The following is a 25,715-nucleotide window of genomic DNA, read 5'->3' as shown; positions in this document are numbered from 1 at the left end:
TATGACGTAAAAGCTTAAATAACTTGCCCAAGGCTAGTCTGATAATAAGAGGCAGAGCTGGGGTTCCATCTTAGGCAGTCTATTTCTAGATGATACATCCTTAACATCTAAGTGTGCCAGTATGGAGAATGCTACTGTTCTAAGAATCCTTAAAGGACCAGTTTGAATTCATGAGACTTTCTTTTGGATAAAGCACTCCGTTGCTGGTGTCCCCATAGTCTAGGCTGGTACCTCAATTCCAATGTGGCATTCCATGCTGTCCTGAATCAGAGCCACTTGTGCCCATGTGTGCAGTCTTTGTCAGGGTCTGACACCATTGCATTGTATATTACCTGTGATGTCTCGGTCAGTGCTCAACAGATGCCCCTACTGATTTGGGTATATGAGCAAGTCAAATAAAAAATCATGTAATAATTTATTAGGCTTCTGCTGTATGTATAAAATATTTCATTTTATCCATACAACATTTATTATTCTTATTTTCCAATGAGGAACCAGACTTAGGAAGATTAATAACTTGCCTGAAGTCACAGAGGTAAAGGGGGCAGCATAAAGATTCAGCTGCCAATTTGTTACATTCCAAAGCTCTTTTACAGCACCACCTCTCCTTCCAAGCATGCGAGAGTAGGGAGGGAGCTATGTGTCAGTGTTGGATGAGAATGGCTTGGTAGAACTTGGAGGTGAGCTTCTCATGAACAGGGCTTCTTGGGACCTGTGATTCTGCCTTACATGAGTCACACCAAATTATTAGAAATCAAAGCATCAATTGAGGAAAACCATACCAGCCCCCAGAAAGCTAATTGAGCCCCATAGCCTCAAAGCAAGTCTAGTCACTGCTCTTGAAACATGCAATTTAGCCATTCCTCCTACCTCCCTACAGCTGATATCAGACACATGAAACATCATATTTAATTAGAGGCCATGAGCATTTGTGTCACTTTGCACAATTAAAACTATGTTCTGCTGTTCCTAGGAAACATATTTTTAGTTTAAGCTGGGGTGTAATGAGATCTCTAAAAATAACACTGTGAAAGGTGAGGCTAAGTGTAGGGATTGAGTTCACCCCAGTGCCGAGGCTATAAAACATTATTCATGGTCCATTTAAAGCTCATGAGCCCTGGGCCAACTTCTTTGCTTGGACAGAAGTTTGGTTCATCCTATTTGGACCTAACTCACTTTCCAACTAAATGGCAGTGGTCTGAGTGAGAGGGACTTAGACTAGGCCATTAGAGGAATTTTACAGCTGCTGAGGCAGCTCAGGGCCACTTTCTCTCTGAGGGGCTCTGGTTACACTCAGGCCAAGAGGCTTGGATATCGAGTGTTGAGACCACCCCACGGCTCGCCAGCTTGCTGCCTTCCGGCATGATGACTCTTCTCAGAATCAAGCTCCCCAGGTTTTGGCAAGCCCTGTGGCTACAGAAATAACAAATGATCTCCCAGCTTGGCAGTGGGAGGGTTCAGGCATGCCTGTAACCTCAGACACAGAATATGGCACCCAATAGCGTGTGAAAATGGTGATACAAGGCTCGTAACAGATGTGAGAAACTTCAAGATTTCAATAATTCAGGGCTTTGGAGGGGATATAGTTTTCCTGGACAGAAAAGTGCTGTGTTAAGTGCACCACCCACAGTACTTTAAACACTCAAACACTCTCACACCACCTGGAACACATCTGCGTGTGTGCCCATTGCCAGTGCTCCTGCTCCTTTACTCAAGGCAGACCTGACATCAGCAGCAGATGGTCATTATCAGGTTTCTTATCTCATCCTTGTTGCCCCAAAACATAATTTCTCCCATCCTTCAGGCTGTGCTAATGATGTTGATGTTACAGGCTGGACTTTGTGGATAATCTGGTTGACTTCACTCTCTTTCCTGGTCATAAATGTTGTTTGCTTGCTTGTTCTTCTGTTTCATCTGTTTATTTACATTCAACCTCCACCAAACACAGATTTGGGGTGAGATAATAGACTCCATTCTATTCACTGGTTTTCTTTCTTTCTTTGTCTCTTTCTTTCCTTCCTTTTCTTTTCTTTCTTTCTTTCTCTCTCTCTCTCTCCTTTTTTTATCTTGCTTATTTTTGATACAGGGTCTGTCTCTTTCACTCACACTGGAGTACAGTGGTGCAAACATGGCTCACTGTAGGTTCGACCTTCTGGGCTCAAGCAATCCCCCTATCTCAGTCTCCTGAGTAGCTAGGACTACAGGTGCATGCCACTATGTCTTGCTAATTTTTGTTTTTGTTGTTGTTGTTGTTGTTGTTTTGCCATGTTGCCCAGGCTAGTCTTGAACTCCTGGGCTCAAGCAATCCACCCACCTTGGCCTCCTACAGTGTTGGCATCACAGGCATGAGCCGCTGTGCCCATCCACAAATATCATCTTTCTTTAAGTGTAAACATGGTCCAGTACAAGCTAGTCCACTACAGGGAGAAGTGCCCACAGCCCAGTCTTCGTTGTTGGTGCTAGCAGGGTTATTTTGGGGAGGGTAGCAGTAGAAACTGAACTAATCCTAATTCTGTGTATGCAGTCTCAGCCCAAAGAACAATACTGAGGACAGACTCTGTGACCTTCGGCATGTGCAGGGCACATGACCACACTTGGCAGGCAAGAACTGTTTTAAATTTTTGTTATAACTTGAGTAAATGTAAAAAAAATATTATTATTTTGCTATGCTAAGAGAATTGGATAGCACTTCTTGGGGCTAAAGTGAACAGCCATATATTAGTAAATGTGTGACTATTTGCTTAATCTTTCATTCCTAGGCTGAAATAGACCGTGTTCCCTTCCCTACCTAGTTAGAGAAGCCATTCCCTATTCACTGAATCCTTGGCTTTAAAGGCAGCAGAGCATTTTTAGATTATTAAGTCCATCTTCACCAGTTTTATAATTGAGATAAACCAGGTTGGAGAAATGACTTACTCAACATCTCCTGAGATTCACTTCAGATTTAGAGTTGCTTAAAGACACACGTTAACCTTTCTTGAACCTTTCCTTTCACTTCCATCAAATAAGACCTGCCCTACCCAGACTTTCAGTAGTTTATCTCTAGTGGTTTTTGGGTACCATTTCCTCCCTAGACATCTCACTGAGTAGAGTGCACTCTCTTTCTCAATAGGCCTTTATCTGAAACAGTTATTAGGAAAGGACCAGACAAATGCACTCAAATTCTGGCAGAAATGACATATCATAGCTGTTTCCTCATTTGTGTATCTTATGGGGACTATATTGTACTGAAAAGTGTTAAAATCTAGTGACAGAATTCAAGGCAGCCTCAGGCCAATGGGAGGCATTTTGGGGAGGCGGTGACGAAAATTACACCATGGCTTGGAAATTAGGAGGTCTGACTTAGACCTGTTGAAGAACTGTGGGATGCAAGATCTGGCAGAGGCCATTAACTCATGCAGTTTGCTAGTAGATGAAGAAACTGAAATCCAGGGGAAGGAAACTGAGTTTTTCCCATGGCAAGCAGCTGGTTAGTTAAGGGCACAGCAGAGATGGGGCTCTAGGATTTACATTTAAAAAGACAGGCATGACTTAGCAAAATGATTTACCATTTAGCAGTCCATTTACTCATTCTTTTAAGAAATATATTTTTGTATGCCTCCTCTGAGTCCGGCAGGATTTGGCATTAAATGATGAACAAAGAGACACTGGTCCTGTCCTCTTGGGGCTTATAATCGATGGGGTGGGGACATAGAGGAAGAAAGACACAGTCACCAGAAACAGATAATTACAAATTGTGGTAAGTCCCTGTCTTGCTGAACTTATCACTAACATTTGGTACAGTTGATTAGTCCTCCCTCCTGAAATGCTTTCTTCATTTAGCTCCCGTGACATCACTCTCTCTTTTGTTTTTCCTCCTGCAGAGCAAGCCTTTCCTTGTCCTGCTTCTCAGCTGGTTCATTCTTATATCCTTAGCTTCTAAATCTTGGAATACCACAGAAACCCCACCCCAGTGTTTTCCCACGAACTCCTAATTTGTATATCAAGCTGTATACTTGACTTCTCTGCTTGGCTGTCTGATAGATATCTGTTACATAACACCTTCAAAATCACACTCCTCATTTCCCACTGGCATCCCCAACCTTCCCCTCCTGCAGCCTGTTCATCTTAGGAAATACGAATGTACTCTTCCTATGACTCATGTCAAAACCTTGGAGTTACCTTTGATTCATTTCTTTCTCTGATACTCCATTTCCAATACATCTCTGTAAGTCCTGTAGGTCTTGCCTTCAAAATAGATCCAGAATCCAACCATTTGTCAACCACTTTATAACCTCTATCGTTCTGGTCCAAGATGACATCACTTCTCACCAGGAGTATTGGAAAAACCTCCTGATGAATCTTCCTCTATTTGAACCTGCCCAGGTGGCTCCTTACAAATATTAGTTGGATTATTTTGTGTAAAACACTCATCTCACTCAGAATAAAGCCCAAGTCCTGACAGTGGCTGGCAAGACACTGCAAGACCCAGACCCCTGCCATCTGTGTCCACCTCCCATCACCGCCCCCCCTCTCATTTGTCTTTCTGCTTTTCCTCAACCCTGTGGAATCGACTTAGACTCAGGATCTTCTCGTTCACTGCTTCCTCCACAAATGCCCACACAGCTTGTTCCCACTCTCCCTGCATGTCCCTGCTTATCCATTATGCTCTCAGTGGGGCCTTTTGAGTCCTCCTGTAAAATGACATTCCACCCAAGAATGCCCATCTCGCCTCACTTTATTTGCTTTATTTTTCTCTTTAGCACATACCGTCATGTGACATTGTATTTATTGGTTTATTTGTTTCTTCCTTGTCTGCCTTACTCCAAGCTAGAATGTAGACTCCAGGTACGCAGGGATTTTTGTCTGCTGCTTCTCCTTGTGCCTAGAACAATGCACAGCAAATATTTGTTAAATGAATGAATGAACTGCAGCTGAGATCTGAAAAGTCTCAGTTAAAAGGCTGGTGGGAGCTGTCTGTAGAGAACCACCCAAACAGAAATTACTTTAGGTATAAAGAAAAAGAGAGGATAAAGCTGGGCCCTGAGAACCTAAAAAGAAATAAGACAAATGGCCTGAAATGAAGCAGAAGTTGGCAGACACTGGCTTGTGTGGAACCTTGGAGCCATGATGGGGACCTTGGGTTTGAGCCTGGGTAAGAAGGAAGGCATAGACAGGCTTTAAGCAGGGAGTCCTTTTAATGTGGAGGTTCCCACAGGTGCAAAGTCACAGTTCTTGACCTCAAGAAAATCAGTATCTATGGAGGGAGCCCACACAAACACACAGTCAACAGTGTGAAGCTCCTGGGTGACCTGGGAATATCTCCCCCTTCCTTGAGGGTGAGGAGAGGAATTGGAAATATTTTCTAAAGGTTTTAATATTTTTAAAGACATTATTTAAAAAAAGTTTTAGGTTCATTGCAAAATTGAGAAGATATTTCAGAGAATTCCCATATAACCTGCTTCCCCCACACATGTTCAGCTCCCTATATTATCAACACCTTCCACCAGAGAGGTGCCTTTGTTACAACTGATGAAGCTACATGGATTCATCATTATCATCCAAAGTGCATAGTTTATATTGGGGTTCACTCTTGGTGTCATACCATTTGATGGCTTTAGACAAGTGTATAATGGCATGTGTCTACCTTCATAGTATCATACAGAGTAGTTTCACTGTCCTAAAAATTCTCTGTGCTCTGCCTATTCCTCCCTCCCTCCCCTACTGGCCATCACTTATCTTTTACTGTCCCCATAGTTTTCCCTTTTCCAGATTGTCATACAGTCGGAATCATATAACATATAATCCATTTAGATTGGCTTCTTTCATTTAGTCATATGCCCTTAAATTTTCTCCATGTCTTTTCATGGCTTGAGAGCTCATTTCTTTTTAGCACTGAATAATCCATTTTTCTCTTATATGACAATTTCTTTACTTATTCGCCTGCAGAAATGGCATCTCAGTTGCTTCCAAGTTTTGTCAGTTATGAAAAAATGGCTATAAACATCCATGTGCAGGTCCAACTTATGGGTAGATATAAGCTTTCATCTCCTTGGGTAAACACTAAGGAACATTATTGCTGGATCATAGAGTATGTACTTTTGTAAGAAACTGACAAACTGTCTTCCAAAGTAGCTGTAGAATTTTGCATCCCCACCAGCAATAAATTAGAGTTCCTGTTGCTCTACATCCTTGTCAGCATTTGGTGTTGTCAGTGTTCTGGATTCTGGCCACTCTAATAGGTATGTAATGGTATCTCATTGATGTTTTAGTTTGCATTTTTGATGGCTTATGATGTTGAGCATCTTTTCATTTGCTTGTTTGTCATCTTAATACCTTCTTTGCTGAAGTGTCTCCTCAAGTCTTTGGTTCATTTTTTAATCAGGTTTTTTGTTTTCTTGTTGAGTTTAAAGAGTTCTTTGTGTATTTTGGAAAACAGTCCTTTATGAGATATGTTATTTGCAAATATTTTCTCCCAATCTATGATTTCTTGCAAATATTTTCTCCTAATCTATGATTTCTCTTTTCATTCTGAGATTTTAATTTTCTGACCTGAATCTGTAAGGAGAAATAAAAGATCAGGCGTGGGGTGCACGAGGCAGAGAGAAAGCCAGAGAGAACCGTATGTGCAACAGTGTAAGCGTCTGCCATCTCAGAGAGTGGTGTGAGGCTTGAATTGCTAAATAAAAATGTGCTTTTCAAGGTTGAACCTAAGTCTGGCTGACTCCCAAGTTCATGTCTTTTCACTACACCATGCTGAGAAGTGGCTTTGAGGCCAAGTTGGGGGAGGCAGCCGGGGTGGGCTGGACGACTTTCAGAGATCACAGGCTTGCTGGCTACTGTCTGAAAAGGAAAAGAGCATCCATGCTGACAACCACATTTCACAGAAGCAGGAAGTACGGCTGAGAGAGAGGAAGCCACTTGTTCAAGATCACACAGCTTGTGAGAGACAGACTCATCTTCCAGTTTTGCAGGAGTGGTATGAAAAAGCAAAAGAAAATGTCATTTTACATTGAATTGAATTGAGAAAAATACGAACTTCTTAGGGATGGAAAATATTTTGTAGTTAGTACCTATTTTTTCCTACATTGTGTGTGTGTGTGTGCGCACACACACACATGCATATCATACTTTTCCAAAGGAACTCATAAATGCCTCAGCTCACTTCTGCTTCTCTAGTTTGATCAATAAGAATTTTAAATCAATTACACTTAATTCTCCTAACAACTAGTTTTTATTTTATCCAAAGTAAAACTTCAGAAAACATACCTGTTTTATTAATAATAGAAATCATGGCAATAATATTAATCACTGTTACAATGTGACAGCAGAAACCTGTCATCTTTTTATGCCGTATCCAAATGGCAACTGGAATAGCGTTAACATGAGTACTAGCACCACCCTAAATTCCCTGGTAGGTGGAATTTACTCTCCCCTGCAACCTCTACCACAGTTAAGCTGTGTTTACTGATAGTCTGCAATGCAATTTGGGAAACTTCTGTCAGCTACATACATTTTAAATACAATTTGGGCAATGCACAAACATAGCCAAAGTGGAGCTTGACGACAGCTGAAAGAAGCGTGAAGGAGGGGTCTGTCCATTAGGAATAGGCCCGTTTTGGCCACCACGGAAATATACCTCTTTGTTCCTAGAGTTTAAAAGAATATTATTGTTTCAATTAGACCATTCTGTGACTTCAGAGAGAACTATACTCAAGCCAAACCTAGCAAAATCCACCCTGATCTTCTAGATTAAAGATGAACAAATATATTCTGTAAAGCACTAGATAGTATTTTAGGCTTTCTGTGCCATAGGGTCTCTGTCATAACTACTCAGCTCTATCCTTGTAGAACAAAACCAGACATAGACATTAGGCAAATGAATGGACATTACTATTTTCCAATAAAAGTGTATTTGCAAAAACAGTTAGTAGGGCTGGATTTCACTTACAGGCAGTGGTTTGACAACTCATGTTCTAAACCTCTAGAAGAGAAATTGCCTAAGCTTCTCTAGGAAGTTTTCAGTTTTTATGGCTGGACATTCTTCACTATGTCTGGTTCATATCCCTTCACATCTCCCTTTGTATAATACAAATCCTTCTGCTATACCCCAGGGAGATGGAGAACATCTGTTTGAGTTATCCTTTTTTTTGGAAGGACTAACTCTGCCATAGGAAAAAAGATGAAAGATGAGCATAAAGTTTGCTAATCAGAGGACAGGCATTCATATCCTGGCTTCACCACTTGTTGTGTGATCGTAGACAAGTTGCTGAGCCATTCTCTGCCTCAGATTTTTCATCTGCAAAGTGGTTCTACTCATGATATGAAAACCATGGTGCTGTTGTGAGCATTAAGCGAGATGAGGCATTGCAAAGCACCTTAACCTAGTTCTTCAGTAAATATGAGATGGAAAGAAAAGGATGGGGATGGTAGAAGAAGATAAAAATGAGGTTTCCCTGACATTGAAAAATGCAATTATTTGAGAGCAAATAAACTTGGAGAGCCTATTTGGAGAGTTTAGCAAAGAGAGCAAAGACAGTCATACCTGTCGGCTTGAATAATAACCTGTCTATCACACTATCTTTCACTACTCTTCATAGTCTATATCACTCTAAAGTTATCTTGCCCATTTGTTTGCTTCCTTATTACCTGTCTTTCCCCACTAGAATGTAAAATTCTAGAGGGATGGGCCATATCTGTGTCATTCTTTACTGTACCCTCAGTACCTAGAAGAATCTTTGGCATGTAGTTAAGTATTCAGTAAGTAATTGTTCACTGGAAGAAAAAATGGATGGGAAGATTGTCTGTTCTGTGTAGTACCAGGTTCAAGAAGAATCCAGCGTAGTGACAATGGAGCCTGCTTCCTGCCAGCCATCATCATCAGAATGGATATCACCCACATGGCAGACATCACGGCCAGACCCATGTCATATGTCTTTTGGACCTACCAAGGATGTATGACAGCTGTTACACTGAATTTTATCCCAGCTCCCTTATGTTTTGAATCAGTCCATATTCCCAGATGCCTAAAAGGCAGATAAAAAGTAGATCTTCTTTACAAGAAAAAGTGATAGCTTGTTAAATATTAAAAAAAACCAAGAAGGTATCACCTTTGTGAAATCACTATATCTACCTAAGGGCTGGATGGAAAAGCAGACGAACACGTATTTCTTTCTCTGTGCTTCATGGCTTCTCTGTGTTTTCCGCAGTTCTGTTTTTATCTATTGGAGGAGAATGGCCCAAAGGGAATCATATTATTCATGTAATTTGGCCATGACTCTGTATCTACCAGCAGTGTATATTAGTCATGAAATACTCCCTAATCTACCTTTCTTATTTTTCTTGCTCTTTTTTCTCCCTCTCTACATTCCATTTTAAATGCATATTTATTGAGCAAATGATTATATACATAGCATAGTTCTAGGCATTTATCCTTCTTTAATAGGAAAGGAACAGTTATTATCTATAAGGCAATTTGAGGATATGTGTAAAGGAGCCCATTGACAGTCTAAACACTGAGGGGATGAAGGAATGACAAATGTGGAGGAGGAGGCCACAGAGGGCGTGGCCAATTTAAGATGGGTTTTTAGCCAGTTCTTGGAAGATGCCTTAGAAATCATTTAGTAAGAGAAGGAAGTAAGTGGGAGAATTGTGGGAGGTTAGAAGAGAGGCAGCTACCAAAGTACACACAATACAAATTGAGGTCAGAGAGAAGAATAAAATTCCAGAAATGTTTATTAAGTAGTGACTCTGTCAACACCACCCCATGACTTTAAAATAAAATAGGAGCTAGGTGCGGTGGCTCACACCTGTAATCCCAGCATTTTGGGAGGCCAAGGAGAGTAGATCACAAGGTCAGGAGATCGAGACCACCTGGCTAACACAGTGAAACCCTGTCTCTACCAGAAACACAAAAAAATTAGCCAGGCGTGGTGGCGGGCACCTGTAGTCCCAGCTACTCAGGAGGTGGAGGCAGGAGAATTGCTTGAATCTGGGAGGTGGAGGTTGCGGTGAGCTGAGATTGCACCACTGCAGTCCAAACTGGGTGACAGAGCAAGACTCCATCTCAAAAAACTAAATTAAAATAAATAAAAAATAAAATAGGAGACCTCATTTCTTTCCCTAAATTACTGATAGTATGGTGTGGGTAGTTAAGCACACTTTTGCTAACAAACTTGAAACTCCACATGTTCTCTATAATAGATTTAACAAAAATGTTAGAAAGTGGTAAGATTTCTCCAGTAAACCATCAACTCCAAATTACTGACTTACATTGCTTAAAGACTAGTTTCTAACTTTGACACCTTAGTACCAAGCTTCTGATACACAGTATTTTTCTTTAATGTGGATGGCTAATAGCAAGAGAGGAGTTGAAGGGGTTAATCTACTTCTAGCAACCCCATTACGTGAACTTGAAAAATGACTGTAGAGGATATTTTGGTTTCAGTTTATGGAGACGGTTTCCATAATGGCTTCCTAAATGCCACTCCCAGTATGTGGCCCCAGATGCATCTGGACAGCTAATGAAAGAAGGACTTGGTGAGACATAAGACCTGTCACACAGCTCTTAGCATCACTCTGAGCTGGGCTATCTCCAAGCCCAGCTGCAGAGCTTGTCTGCTCAGCTTTTGGACCCCCTGTGTGTGTCTAATCTTGAGCAAGATATATTTATCTCAATTGCTAAGGGATCTAGCTCAGAGACAGAGCAAAGACCCAACATGTAGAGTTCAAGTGTTAATCCAAAGAGGTCAACTTTCTCACCCATACGTTCTTAAAACTGCAGACATGCGTCCTTTTCCTTCCTTCAGGCTGCGGATTTTCACAAGTACAACAATTTGAAATTAGTAATATGGAATAAGTTAAACATTAAAAATAAGTTGTTTTTCTTTGACCAAACTTGCACCACCACACTAGAGGTGGTGGTGGTAGGGGGGACAGAATAACATTTAATAAGGACCTATTCCCCTCTGCCAGGATATTATGCATACTATCACACTAATTTGTCAAAGCATATATTTCAAGACAAAAAAGAAGAAAGCTCCTTCGTTTTTATGTAGGAAAACAGAATGAGAAGGACTATGTTGACGAAGATCACAGCTAAAAAGAGGCAATACTGAGTATCTAAAGTCTTTATAAGAGAGTCTGAATTCTCAGAAGAAGAGAGAATACTTATAAAGAGAATACTATGTATATTTTCTCTGTATAAAATTCAGTCTTTTTCCCACTATATCACCCTGCTTTTCATCTATATTATCAAGTTATCATTAGAACAGAAATAACACTTATTTTACATTGTGCATAACAGGTTGATTTTCCAGGCTAGTTTTACTAACATTCAGGGTAATTTAAATATTATTCAAATTCTTTCAGATAATAGCAAAACAGGAAATACTCTTCAATTCATTTTGTAATTATTGTACCAGACAATGATCATACAAAAAATAGAAGTGACCATCTAATATAAATCATGAACATAGATGTAGGAATTCTTTACAAGTTATTTTAGCAAATGATGTATAGTATAAAAAGATAATGTAACAAATAGCATAATTTATCATCATTTTGAATTATTCCAAAGAAAGCAAGTTTGTTCTAATATTAAAACTGTATGCTTATTAGATGATGAAAAAGCATTCAGTAAAATTTAACATCCATTCATTCAAAGAAACTCTTACCAATTAAAAAGAAACGAACAATTATTTTATGTCATGAAAGGTAGCCACCAAAAACCTTCTGCAAACACATACTTGTGGGTGAAATATTAGAATCATTTCCCTTAAAATCAGAAATAAGGATGCTTATGGAACAAAACTGTCATTAGTTGATAGTAATATTTTTGTTCTATAAAAAACAGCCTCATGATCTAAAGACAAATTATTAGAATTAATAAAGGAATTTAGCAGAGTTGCTGAATTTAAACTTAGTATTTTAAAAATTGAATTTGTAAACGCCATTGATAAGCATTTAGAAAATGCAATGATAAAAAAAAAGGTACCATTCACATTGAAGAGCAAATAACCAAGAATAGCCAAAAACTCTTGAAAAGAACAGAGTGGAGAAACATGCCCTATGTGATATTTTTAAAGCCATGCTAATTAAGTCAGTGTCCCAGCTGTACAGAGAGAAAAATAGACTGCTAGGCTAGATTAAAGAACTGGGAAACCTACCCCTGCACATATGAAACTTGGTATAGGATAGAGTCTGCACGTTGGGGGAGAAATTGACCATGATGATGGGACAATTGATTATCCCTTTCAAAGAGATGAAATTAGATTCCTACCTCACATCATACATTAAAAAAATGTTCCATGATGACTAAGACTTAAGTGTCAGATGCTTAAATATTTAGAGATATAGAGGCAGAAAAGGTGAAAGACAGGTTAATAAGAGAAAAGCATAACAAAATTATTTAATCAAAGTTTTATGTGACAGAGAAGCCTTCAGAAATGAAGACCCAAAGACTTAGGGAAAACTGTTTTTATGCTTAGGTTGAATGAGGAATGGACAGCTATGTAGACATCTGAACAAATAGTAATAAACTGGGGGTGAGGACTCAGCAAGTCCTGTCTGTGTTGATTCTTCTTGGTCTCTCTGTGCAGCATTCCCTCCTTCTGGATATGGGGCAGGAGAAGGCAGAACTGGTGACGGCGATCACATCAGTTTCTAGGGCGATTTACACTTCCTTACACCCTTCCCTAGGAAGAGTGAGGTGTAAGCGAGGCCTGATATCACAAATGGTACAAGAGATTGTAAGAGTTGTTTGCAATGATGTAAAAATGAATTTTTATTTTAGTAGTCTTATTTCAATATACATTAGAAAAAATATTACCAGCATATCAAAACACTGATTCACAATAATAATACAAATTTATTTAAAAATCTTTGGAAATTTTGCCGTTGTTCCAAAAGCTGTGGCTTTGATGAGATAGCTGCAGATGGGGACAAAGTTTTATCCATGTTTCCATCTCTAGAACAAGAGTGGCAAGTTCAAATGCCCAATGGGAGCAGACAAGTCACTTTGGGACATGAAGTGGGAGGGGAAGGACTGGACAACCTGCCCAGCCTGTGCCCTCTCTTCATCTCAAGCTGGGTGTGACCCTTGGGGCAATTCAAGACTGGTGCCAACCAGATTAATCTCTTTCCAGAAGAGTTAAAAACTCAGATTTTTTTGTGAAACCCCACGATTTTGAAACATTGGCAATGAATGCAAATATTTAAATCTAAACACTACAGAGCTGCCCACCCATATCTGCAGGCTGCTGAGGCCTATGGCCCACTCATTTGCAGTCACATTGTAGGACCTGGCATGGCATCCTGCACTCAATCGTGGACACCTCATAAGTCTCTGCTGAGATAATGAATGATATCTTAATCTCTCTGCCAATATCTGAGGAGGTTCATTAAAAAATGGATGAGAATTCTTTTCTGTTCTTCCCACTGAGAGGCAGGGCCTGTGTCCTGTCCCTTGTACTAGGTAAGCTCTGACTGCTTGACCAATTGGTTGTGGTGCAAGTGACACTGTGCTGGCCTAAAGAGAACGGAAGCTTCCACTTCCAGCCTTTTAGAATGCTTGTGAGGGGAGCTAGCTCTATAAACAACTTCCCTGACCCTGCCATCCTGGAAAGACCAGGTGCAGGTGCTCTAACTAGCAATCCCAGCTGAGCTCAGCCTCCTGACCACCCCTGCCAAGGTGTCAGACATATGAATGACGCTGCCTTCAACTCTCCAGAATGGCCCATCTGCCAGCTGAGGACTTCCCGTATGTACTTCATGCCTTGAAGAACAGAAGAATTGCCCAGCTGAGCCCCGTGTCAATTCCCGACTCGAACAATTGTGAGGTATAATAAAACATTTGTTGTATTAAATGAGTGTTGACAGAGTTTGTTGTGCATTCATAGATAACTAAATACTCTAAACTTCTTCATTTAGCTTCTAATTTATCTGTGTATCACTATCAGCTAATGAACTTGATTATGGTTTACTTTGAAGAAGGAAACAGAAGCTGTCTTATAAATTCCGTATGCACTATCTGCAGGAAAAAGAAGTCTGGATAAATGTGGAAGAAAAGAACAGTCACCAAAGGGTACAATGTTTGAGCCCAAACTGTATATATAAGGTTTGGGCTTTGGTTTCTCAATGTGTTAATAATTTGACCATGAAGAACATATTTAAGAAGCTATGAGATTCTTTAATTACTTTTAAAATTCTTCTCTCTAGAGTAACCAGGGAGCTTGTTTGAACAAGAACATTTGGCTGTGGACTATAAGGTATTCAGACACATGCATGGTGTGTGAGTGAGGAAAATCCAGATTTTATGCAATAGGTCTGAAGCCACTATATAACCTGACTGTCATCCATCAAGAATATGGATGTACACTGTTGGCAGAGCTGGGAATAATGCTTTAGGGGCATCACAGTTCAGGAGAGGCGCTGGTCCCCTGGAGAGACTCAGATGCTTTACTCCAATAGAAAAGGCCATTTCTAGAAAACAAAACGTGAGAGGTTAGAGAATGGAGAAATCCCCTGGAAAAAAGAATAGGATGCCCAAGATAGAGGTCTAGAGGAATGTTTGTGTAAAACTCAGTGGAGCTCTGAGAGAAGCAATGGTTGGAATTTTAAGGTACCAGTATTAACAGGCCCAGAAGAGTGAGATTAAGAGTTTATACAGGATGTTTAAGCATTGGCATGAACCACAATGATAAAATTGAGCTCTATCCTCTCCATACTGTTCCAGATGGGCAGGATGGTCATTCATCTGGAAAGTGAGGTAGCTGATTCCTGGACTCCCTGAGGGACAAGGGTTGATCAGTGGTAAGAAGGGTTTTCCATAGGCACTGGAGGATGCCACTTACACTGTCCTTCACATTAATTTTCGGGGAACTCGACTGTAGAGAGCTGAGATTATAAGTGTAACAAAATCTCTTCTGGAGTGTAGAGAGCTGATATTATGAGTGTAACTAAATATTTAAAAAATATAATTGGGACTATAAAGAGAAATGCAAAGTCCCTCTGGAAGGGAGACTTGGGAGAGATGTAGCAGCAGTGGTAAGAAGCCTTTCAAAGCAAAAGCAACACTCAGCCAGTCAACTGCCAGGATCTGCTGCCGTGTTATCTACATCAGCAGGACAGCAGCAGCTGCAAAACAGGGCTGCCTGGCGGTGAGCAGAGACTGTGCTGTTGGTGGAGAGGGGAACCCAAAATCTTCCAAGAACATGTTAGATGCTCTAATTTCCAAGATCAATTTCATGGACCTGCATCATCTCCTACGTGAAAGCCGCTGTCCTTAGTACACATAAATGAGCAATACTGTTACCCTCAAGAGGCTGATAGTCTGGTTTAAGGAAAGGTCACATGCATAAGTTTGATGTTGTACAGTAAATATTGTGAGAAAGAGATATTCTGGAAGTTACAGGGACACAAAGGAGAAACACATAATCCAGCTTGGGGTTTAGGTCAGGAGAGGATGAAAGAGAATGACTGGACTGAATTTTGAAAGACATTAGTAGGAGCTGGCTACGCAATAGAGTCGCTAAGAGAGTTTCTGGCAGAGAACACAGTATTAGCAAAGCTACTGAGGTGTGAAATAGTGCTGCATGGGAGACGGAATACAAACTGTTTTCAGAGTGTAAAGTTCAAGGTGAGTGGAAGAAGCACAGTGGGAGAGGAGACTGTGATTCTGGGAGCATTTGGCTCCCGGGACCAGTAGAGAGTTCGTTGCAGGTAGATCAGTGACGTGGATGGATTTGTGTTTTAGAGAAAACATTCTGATAACAATGTGCATTGATTTGTGGGTACAGAGGAGGAAAAACTAAAAGAGAGAGATACATAAAGAAGCTATTTTCACTCAGCAAGATTTAAAAAGACCCAACCAGGGACAAGTTGGTATTGGTGGAAAGAAGAAAAAGGATAAAAACAGAACCAGGTGGTCAAACTAGCCAGACTCATAATGGATTGAATTTATAGGAAAGTGGGAAGTCCGGTGAGACTCTTGGGTTTCTGAGCTGGGCAACTGTGTGGATTGCGCTGCCATTCTTTGAACTTGGAGACACAGGAGGAGGAGCAGTCTTGGAGAAGCTTGGCAAAGTGCAGTATTATGTCAGGAATTACACTGGTAGAAGCTCAGAACTTTTTTTAAAAGATACAATTTTAAATATTATTTTTAACCTTATTCATTTTTGCTCATTCAGGAAAGGCCTGCTAAAACAAAGATTACACAATGTTGTAATATATTTTTAAACAGAGTAATAGAACTCTCTATTAGGAACTTAGCCATGATCAAATGGCACGTATTTGAAACACAGTAAGTTATGTGTCATATCTAGCAGAGGGCCTGGAACACTACTCAGTGACAATAAATGCACTTTTCCCCCCTATCCTTGGCATAACAAAATACTTCTGAACAGCCAGTGCCGTAAAATCCAAGTATTACAGCTCATAGGTTTGGAAATTTTAAAGTGCTCATAAAATTCCCTAATCTGTCAGTGTCTCTACTCACCTTTGCTTTAGCCTAATAGGAAAAGAGAAAGCATAGAAACAAAACCACAAAAAACTATAAATTTGAAAGAAAAAGAGGCAAGCACATGCCCAGTAGTGAGCAATGACAACTAAAGAAAGGGAACAGCTTAACTATAGAAAAAGCAACCAAGAAATGGGAACTCCAGGGCAGGGGCTAACAGCTAGAGGCCACGCTAAGCCTTGAACACAGAACCAAAATGGACAGAATGATGACCCTGTATTCTGAAGACATGGCAAAATTGCGTTTCATGTCCTTTTTTGGTTAAGACAGTGATTCTATCTTTGCTTAAGACAGATTTCCATTAAAAACTGGGGACTGGACACACCTATCTATCATGGCACCCAATAATCCCATCCATGTGAAGCTGCTGCATTCAACTGCTTGGGTGGAAAGTAGGGTTGCCAGATAAAATATAGGACAGCCAGCTAAATTTGAATTTCAGATAAACAAGTAATTTTAAAAGGATTCCAAAATATTGCATCCTGCATTTTTATTTGTTGAATCTGGCAATCCTTAGAGAGAACTGCCTAATGTAAGTATAGATCCTGTTCTGTACCACAGGATCTTGCCCCTTTCCATCAGGGGACAAAATACCACCAGGAAACAAAGCAAAACAAATCAGAACAATGAAAAAGCTGACTGGACTACAGTGACTTGATATAAAAAGTGACCTGGTATGAAAAACATCTCTGCTTAAGCAGTGACAATAGTGATTTGTTAGGTCCCTGACATTTGACTTGAGAATCAGAAATGAGAAGCATGTAAGAAGCAGCACACACGCGCACATGCACACGTGCACACACAGGCACATACACACACACACACACCCACCCCACAAAGCAGCAACAGCCAAGATGGGCTCTGAGTAAGTCAAAGCTGTGAACAAGGCCATGTGACAATGGACCAGAAACTATGCGCATTTATTCATTTCTTTATCCATTCACTCACAAATTTATTGAGGTAGAGAAAGAATGCTGAGTACCAGCGAAAAGCATAAGATAGTTGATGAATAGAGGCAGGGACAGAAGAAACAGCCTTAAAAGGCTGAATATTCTCAGTGAAAGAAAATTATGAAGAACCTGTCAAGGGAGTGAGGGGGAGTGGGTTCTGTTCTCTTCAATCAGTAAGTTTCTTGCCTGCCTTAATATCTCTATGCCTTAATGTAACCTCTTTGCTTGAGGTTATGGGTTGTTGCTCTCTGTTTCTTAAAACAAAAGACTCATGGATGCCTAAGGATGAAACGAAACCAGTTTTAGTTCTGGAGGGAGCAAACCCTCCACAGTAGGAAAACAATTTCCCAGAGACAAATGCAAGTCCTTCCTACAGAGTCTGAGAAAGCAAGGACTTCAATACACTAGATTATTATTTGTTTGCTGTTTAAACAATAAATTTATAAGGCCAACCTTCTCCAGAGATGAGGCAAGAAATTAAAGTGCTACTTTCCTGATCATATTCATTAAATTCACCCCCAGCATGGGTCTTTAGATTGGCAGTGTTTACTGGATAAGAGGCTGGGCCCAGGGTATGCTGGAGTCCAACAGTTGGCCCCAAAGAATTCAGTGTGTTCAGGCTTCTTTTTTATCCCCCTGTCCTTCCCCTTTTTTGAGGGATTTTACAATTAGGAAATTGAGGATACATTAGGATGCAGTGATATTTTCTTTGTGCTTTCATCAGAAGCACTTTAGACTCTTAAATTTTATTTTGTTAGAGACGTGACTATGAGGAAGGACGTTGAGCTTTCCTGTTTGGGGTCTAAAGCTATCTAAGGGGCTTCTTTCATCTCTTTCATCTTCCACCTCCCTCCAAGAACTTGGCCATTCCAATCCAGATACAGGTAGCAATGGTGAAAAAAAGATCAAGAGGTTTTAATAAAAGGAAAAGTCCACCTCTGCTTGAAAAACACGTATACACACCCAGAGAAGCCAAGGACAGAGACTGTTGTAGTATACTGGCTTCTAAACATATCCTGCAATTGCTCAGTGTGTAAACAACCTTTTGGATGCATGAAGAATGCAAAGTAAATCATGAAAAATCAAATCAGAAAAAATATTTGGGTTTGGTTCATTTATAAAAATAATTGAATCATGGAAACCACTTCCAGATCGTTATGCCAAGGTCACTATTTTACAATAGCGGCTATAGTATACCCCCATCATTATCGTTCTCCCATCCCTGATGACACAGGCTACTGCCTGTGGATGCCCAGTGGGCTGAGAAGCCAGGTGTCTTTGGCTCTTCTGCACATAGAGTCCTCACAAGGGGCATCTTACCTTCATCACTGTGGTGCCATATTGCTTATTTGCCTCATTCATTTCAGTTCATGTTAGCAGAGGCCTAGGGAAACTTGCCATGAGGCCTCACAAGCCAGCTGCCTCTTGAATCCTCAGCAGGGCTAGAAGGAGCAACAGGAGCAGGATTCAGCAGGAGCAGCAGCTGGGGAGCAGCAGAGTTCAAATCAAGATGGGAGGAGGACAGGCTTTGGCAGCATTACTTCTTTTTTTGATACATTTTACGTATGCATATTAATGGGGCACACATAAAATTTTGTTGCCTGTATCAAATATGGAATGATCAAGTCAGAGTATTTAGATCTCTATCACCTGAGTATTATTTCTATGTGTTGGGAGTGTTTCAGGGCCTGTCTTTATCTATTCTGAAAAATACAATACATTGTCGTTACCTGTAGTCACCCTACCCTGCTATGGAACATTAGAGCTTATTCCTTCCATTTAACTGAATTTTTATAGTCATCAACCAATGTGTCTTCATTTCTCCCCATCACCCACACAACTTTTCCAGCTTATGGTAACCACCCGTTCACTCTGTATTTCCATGTGATCAACTTTTTTAGCTCCCACCTATAAGTGAGAACATGTGATATTTGTCTTTCTGTGCCTGGTTTATTTCATTTACTACAATGACTCCCAATTCCATCCATATCACTAAAAATGACTCACGTCATGTATCTGAGCACTCCACCAAGGAGAGAGTAGAAAAGATTTGATCTTTTTTTATGGCCAAATAGTATTCCGGTGTGTGTATAGACCATATTTTCTTTATCCATTTGTAAAAGGAGATTAAATTTTGGGAGCCCACACTCATTTGGCCAGGGAAAAGTCAAGCTGGGAACTGAGTCACCCAAACCTGCTACCACCTTTTGGTTTCTCAATAAGATGGATACAAGATGCAAAGCTACACTTCTCCCCATATATTTTCCCCACAAGGAAATTCCTAGTGAGCTGCAAGATCTTTTAAGGTGTTTCTGTTAAAATTTCACCATGGCAATGTAAATGGACAGCTCATCTTTACAGGTGCAGTCACCTCCTGGCCCACAAGACATGAATGTATATCTGACTGTTCCCTTGCCCCATTTTGTCCATGTTTCATGTTATCTTATGTAAAATGCAGATTCCCTGCCTTTTTACCCTGCCCCATTTGTCTGTCACCTTATGTAAAGAAATGCGGATTCACTGACCCAGACAAAAGCATAAGTGCTATTTTTCCCTACCCTGCCTTTTACATAAAATTGTGTACTTATCAATGTCCTGCCCTTTCCCCTTTAAATTTGGACCCCCAAAATCACCTTCGGAGAAACGCACAGGTGCAAGTCCTTAACTTTGCCTCCCAGGCACACATCCTTAACTTTGGCAAATAAACCTCCTACAATGATTGAGACTTGGTCTCAGCATTTTTCTTGATTGGCACATTTCATCCACTGATGGACTCTTAAGTTGATTCAATATGTTTGCTACTGTGAATAGTGGGCAGCATCACTGCTGATCTTCCGGGACAGGCAGGGAGAAGGACAGCAACTCAAAAAACAACACAGCAGAGATTCACACTTAGAGGAGTTCAAAAGAAACTTTTTCCCAGGAAGGGAAAGCAAGAGAGCCTTTGGCTTATATGCTTACTTGGAATCAGAAGATATAGCTGTTCGGGCCTGGCATGGTGTCTCATGCCTGTAATCCCAGAACTTTGGGAGGCTAAGGTGAAGATCACCTGAGGTCAGGAGTTCAAGACCAGCCTAGCCAACATGGTGAAACCAGTCTCTACTAAAAATACAAAAATTAGCCAGGCATGATGGCCCATGCCTGTAGTTCCAGCTACTTGGGAGGCTGAGGCACAAGAACTTCTTGACTCTAGGAGACGGAGGTTGCAGTGAGCCAAGATTACACCACTGCACCTTAGTCTTAGCAACAGCGTGAGATGCTGTCTCAAAAAAANAAAAAAAAAAAAAAAAAAAAGAAATAGCTGTTCTTAGGGAAGAAATACTGTGTTAAATAAACTACCAGAAAGCAGAGGAGAGCTGAGGCCTCCATTCAATCATTGTCCCCTCACATGGGAATCTGTGACAGCATCATGGGCTCCTTTCTGGGTGTGACTTTCTCCATAAATGTTCGTTATTGTTGTGGATTTTGAGCTGGAAATTCCACAAAGTGTTTCTACGTCACTAGTCTGTCTCCTACTGATGAAAAAGCTTGCCAGTATCACAGGCGAGTTGTATTTGATTTAAACATTATTAGGCTACTCTTTTAATTTGGTAAAGTGACATTTTCTCATGTAGAGTGTTGGAAGTTTGAGTGCTGAGTCAAGATCCCACAATTACTCAATCTCGCCTGTTCTCAGGCATTCAAATTCATTTTGGTGGTCCCAGAATCTACCGCTACAGAGAAAACCACCCAGCTTCCTGACATCCTGATGGAGCTGATGTCATGAGTTTAGGAGGCTGATAGAGCCAACTCTGGTCATGTCCAGTCAACCCTTTAATTACCAAATGCTGTGAACCCAAAGTACAAACTAATCCAAAAATTTTACCTAAAAAAGTAGAGAAACTCTGAAAAAGAAACCAGACTAAGAGATTTATTTGCATAGTTTTGAAGTACAATATATATATATATATATATATAACTTCAATGATCTTAACCAATAAAACCAAAATTCCTAATCCTGGCTATAGGAGGTTGAAGAAGGCCTGGACTGATTATGTGAGTTGGACGGTAGAGCTTAGAGACATCAACTCTGCTCAAGGAGGAAATGATGTCCCTGCATCCTCTTAGACACAGAATAAGGAAAGTGAAGTCTCTCAGACAACAAAACGAAAATGCCTTGACTCAAACTAATATACTCCCTCCACTAATTAAGGATACTTCTAGTCTCCTTGGCAAGGCCTCCAGGAGTTGAACTGATGAAGGTTGGTGTCCTGAGAAGCACCAGGACTCAACTGATCAGAATAGGTGTGGATCCTGCCTCTTCCACTAACAGGACTTTGCCCCTGAGGAAATCACTTAACCCCTTTGACCCTCTTTCTGTCATCTGTAAAATGAGGCTACTGAAAGGATTCATTTTACAGGTTGTCAGAATTTAATGGCCATTATATTGGCAGATAAGAAAAATAATGTCAAAACCATACTGTCTGTAAGGCAATGTGCTAAAAGCTCCGTTGTTTTTCCTATTTACTACTAAAGGAATGAAAGCTCAGAGAAGTTAAGTGACATTCCCAAAGTCCCACAGCTAGCAAGAGGCTTCACTTCAAACCCAGCTCTGTAGGATGCCAAAGCTCTTGGTCTAACAGACCTTGCACAGAACCCAGTACAAAATAGATGCTCACTCCAGACTAGTCCATTCATCTTTTTGTTCATTTGTTCATTCAATGAACATTTTGTTCAATAGGTATTTTGTGTCAGATGCTCATATGAACTGACAGTGCAATAATGAATAACGCACAGTTTGTGCCTTAAAATCATAGTCTGAGAGGGCTCCAGGCTGTGTGTTCTAGTGCAGGGAACACTGTATTGGGGGTTAGGAATCAAGGTTAAAGTCTGTGGGAGATGGAAGTGGCACAAAAGTGCCCTTGCAAAACTTGGAGACATAGACAGCTCACTGGGATGTCAGGGGATCACTGACCCAGTCATTGGTGCCAGTGGAAGACTTGGCCAGGACTCTGGAAGGGTAGCTGTTTCTGTCCCTCCTGTTCCTTAGTCCTGGTGTGACAACAGCTGGCCGAACCTGGATAGTGATGGCATCTTGTCTGCTTCTGTTCATAAATCAACACCCTACCTCAGCCTTTGGTTTTATAAAGTGAGTCTGTCTCTGGAGTCCTACCATTTCTAATGTGCATTTAGATTTCCTTGGTGGTTCTGAACTAGAAGATATTTTGGCAGTGGCTGAAGATATCTTTGATTATCATGACTGGTGGAAGGTAGAGAGAGAGGTTGCCACTGGCATGCAGAAGGTAGAGGCCAGGGATGCTGCTAAACATGCTACAGTGCACAGGACAACCTCTTACAATAAATAATTATCTGGCCTCAAATATCAGTGGTGTAAGGTTGAGAAACTCTCAGCTGCCTTTTCTTGTTTCTGGTCCTGAGGATCTATAGGTGGCTTTTACAAAGTCCATGTATCTCTGGGTTTTTTCCTTCTCCTTTGGGTCTGTTGATATGCTTGTCTTGCCTTTGAGCATGCTATGTCTTTCAAATTTAGAGCTTTATTTCAACATTTTAACTATCATACTGTATGTTAGGCAGTAATAATGGTATTACTTGGTGTAAATACATTTACACTCTGGTTTATATTATTTCAACCTGTGAGTTTAGTTAACGTGGTTCTACCCCTTAAAGATGGATCCTTTTCTTAAGCTGAAACAATAAATAGGAGTTCTTGAGTCTGTAAGGTTGAAGGCCATGCCCTGGATAATTGTGAATTCAGAAAGATCAATTCCATTCAAGAGTGAACCTCCTGGAGAATCAAGCCAACTTTTCCCAAGGGACGACCTACTTTCAACTCACTGCTGAGCACCATGTGCTGTAATGCGAAAAGTGCAGCTGGTTCTAAACCATGTTTACCAACAGCCCTTCCCTTGACCTTCAACAAGTAACATTTTTTTTGAGTTTAAAAAATCTTATTACATGCAAAAGAAAGGAATTGGAGACTAGATAATATCTAAACTCTAATATTCTGGATTTCATGTCTAAGTTGTGATTTATTAATGCAGGGCTAGTTATTTGCAGTTTATTTCAGAATAACACAATTAATATCTAAGTACGTATGATAGAAGAACTTCCTGTAGATGACTCTTGCCGTGTTGTGGTTTGCTTTTTAATGGACTGAGATCAAGAACAGGGTGGCAACATGGCATGGTTAATTTTGTAACCTCTCGCTCCATACATAACCTATCTGAAAAACAGGAGTAATAAATATTAGCCTCACTTCTTATGATTGTCTTAGGGATTAAATGAACACAAACACGCAGTAAGCTGTTAACTGATGTCAGTGTATAAGGCTTCCAAAGTTATCCAGTGAATTTGTGAAAATACAGTTGGGCTGTTAGCCATCACATAGATCAAAAAAGAGTTCTGTGAATACCTTTTCAAATTTCCATTCAGCGTGGCTCACCAAAAAATGTCCAAAATACAAAAACTACCCCCTGCCCCTATCACCAACAATAACAGCAAAGGAAAATCTGAAAGACAAAAAGCAAAACAACCATGAAGGTTTGATGCTCTAATGAGGGTCTAGAAAGACAGAACAGTTCCAGATAAGAATGTCCGATTTTCCATAACTGGGAAAAGCACAAACCCTTACCTTGACTTGAAAAGAGTTTGTCATTTCTGCTTAGTGTGTGTTCCCATGCATAAATGGGAGTGCAATGTTTTGGCTGGATTTAAGAACAAAAGCTTTAAGTTAATGTGCAAAGGGAAGTTTTAGTCCAATCTAAATCCAAATCCAAACACACAAACCGTATTTGCAAATTGGAGTCTGAGTCAAATCCCTTGGAGGCTTGCATATCTCTAATTAGCAGTGATTTAGTCACTGTGCCCAGCTACAAACAGCCAGAGTGAAGCACACCATTGGCATGATAAGGATTTGTCTGGAAAAAAAAAGAATTTTCTCTTGCAAGAAATGTATGTCTTCCCCTATTACAGTTCAATTACCTTGGAGAATATGGGAGGAAGAGAAGATACTTTAAGTGGTGGAATAGGAATCTGGGAGAAGGGATGTGCCTTTCATTAAGAGCATAATAAACAAAGAGAAATAAGTTTAGTCAACTATAGCTTCTCCTAAAAGTTATTGATGCAAAATTAAGTAGATTCTTACTAAAGGAGCCCAAGACAATGAGGGAAGGAAATGGTATTGCTCTTAAAAACAATAACAAACAACAACAACAACAACACACACACACACGGAGGACTGGCACTTTTAAGAAGTTAAAGATACAGGACTTTCATGTTCAATGTGGGTTAGGTTCTGGGGAAAGCCTTTATATCTGCAGAGAAACACACTCGTTATACCAGTTACCTTTGCATTACAACAAATCTCCACAAAATATAATGGCTTAAGACGATGATTTATTATTTCTCCTCATTCTTTGAGTTGCTGGGGTTAGCTGGGTGGTTATTCTGCTGGTGTTACCTGGGGTTGTCTGTGTGACTGTAATCATCTGGCAGTCTAATTGGGCCTGAAGGAGTTAAGATGGCCTCACTCACATGTTTGGAGCTTGGGTACTGGTTGCGAGCTTGACTCTCTCTACATGGTTTTTATCATGCGGTAGTCTCTCTCAGGCTTCCTTACATAGTGATGGGAATTCCCAGAGGGTGAAAATGGAAGCTTCAAGGCCTCGTATGTCTTATCCTCAAATGTCATACGGTATCACATCTGCCACTTCCTATTGGCCAAAGCAAGTCACAAGGTCAACCCAGATTCAAAGTGTTAGGAAATCAGTTTCATCTCTTGATGGGAGGAGTGACAAAAATCACAATGCAAAGAGGTATGGACACAGGAGGACATGATATAGCGGGAGCCATTATGAAAACAATCTGCACACTCTTACTCCAATGTATAAAGCTAGGGGAAATTGTGTACATACTGTGGCATTCCCATGGTGGGAAGTGTTAGCCACATGACCCTAGCCCAGAAGGACAGACTTGGCTTTGGTCAGTAACTCACCTTTTGAAGTGTAGTGTCCCCATTCCTTCTGCCAAACACCAAAGCTTGGGACTGAATGATCAGCTCTTCTCTAAGATAAAGATTGACGGTTCTTTCAGACTTACCTCTAGCCCCACCCTTGGTTCCTTGGAATAAACAAACTTAATGATCACTTTTTGGCATGGAAGTCCATGACACAAATGCAGAAAGAAGCTTTGCCTTCTTCTTCCTCCAGTGACATTTCTTTTATTTCTTTATCACATACAATCTTCTGACACATAACTTTACTTTCCTCTAA

At 40.5% G+C, this 25,715-nt stretch overlaps 1 long non-coding RNA gene across 1 annotated transcript; it reads left to right on the top strand.

Moving 5' to 3' along the window:
• Nucleotides 1-1,785: 1,785 nt before the first annotated feature.
• LOC119470847 lies at nucleotides 1,786-24,486 on the top strand. The gene is made up of 3 exons (XR_005199818.1): nucleotides 1,786-1,955; nucleotides 19,832-19,839; nucleotides 24,474-24,486. It is a non-coding gene; the product is annotated as an uncharacterized LOC119470847 (long non-coding RNA).
• Nucleotides 24,487-25,715: the final 1,229 nt, after the last annotated feature.

Source organism: Cebus imitator, unplaced genomic scaffold (assembly GCF_001604975.1).
Source record: "Cebus imitator isolate Cc_AM_T3 unplaced genomic scaffold, Cebus_imitator-1.0 Scaffold42, whole genome shotgun sequence".
Classification (NCBI taxonomy): Eukaryota; Metazoa; Chordata; class Mammalia; order Primates; family Cebidae; genus Cebus; species Cebus imitator.
This window is presented reverse-complemented; position numbering and strand designations above follow the sequence as displayed.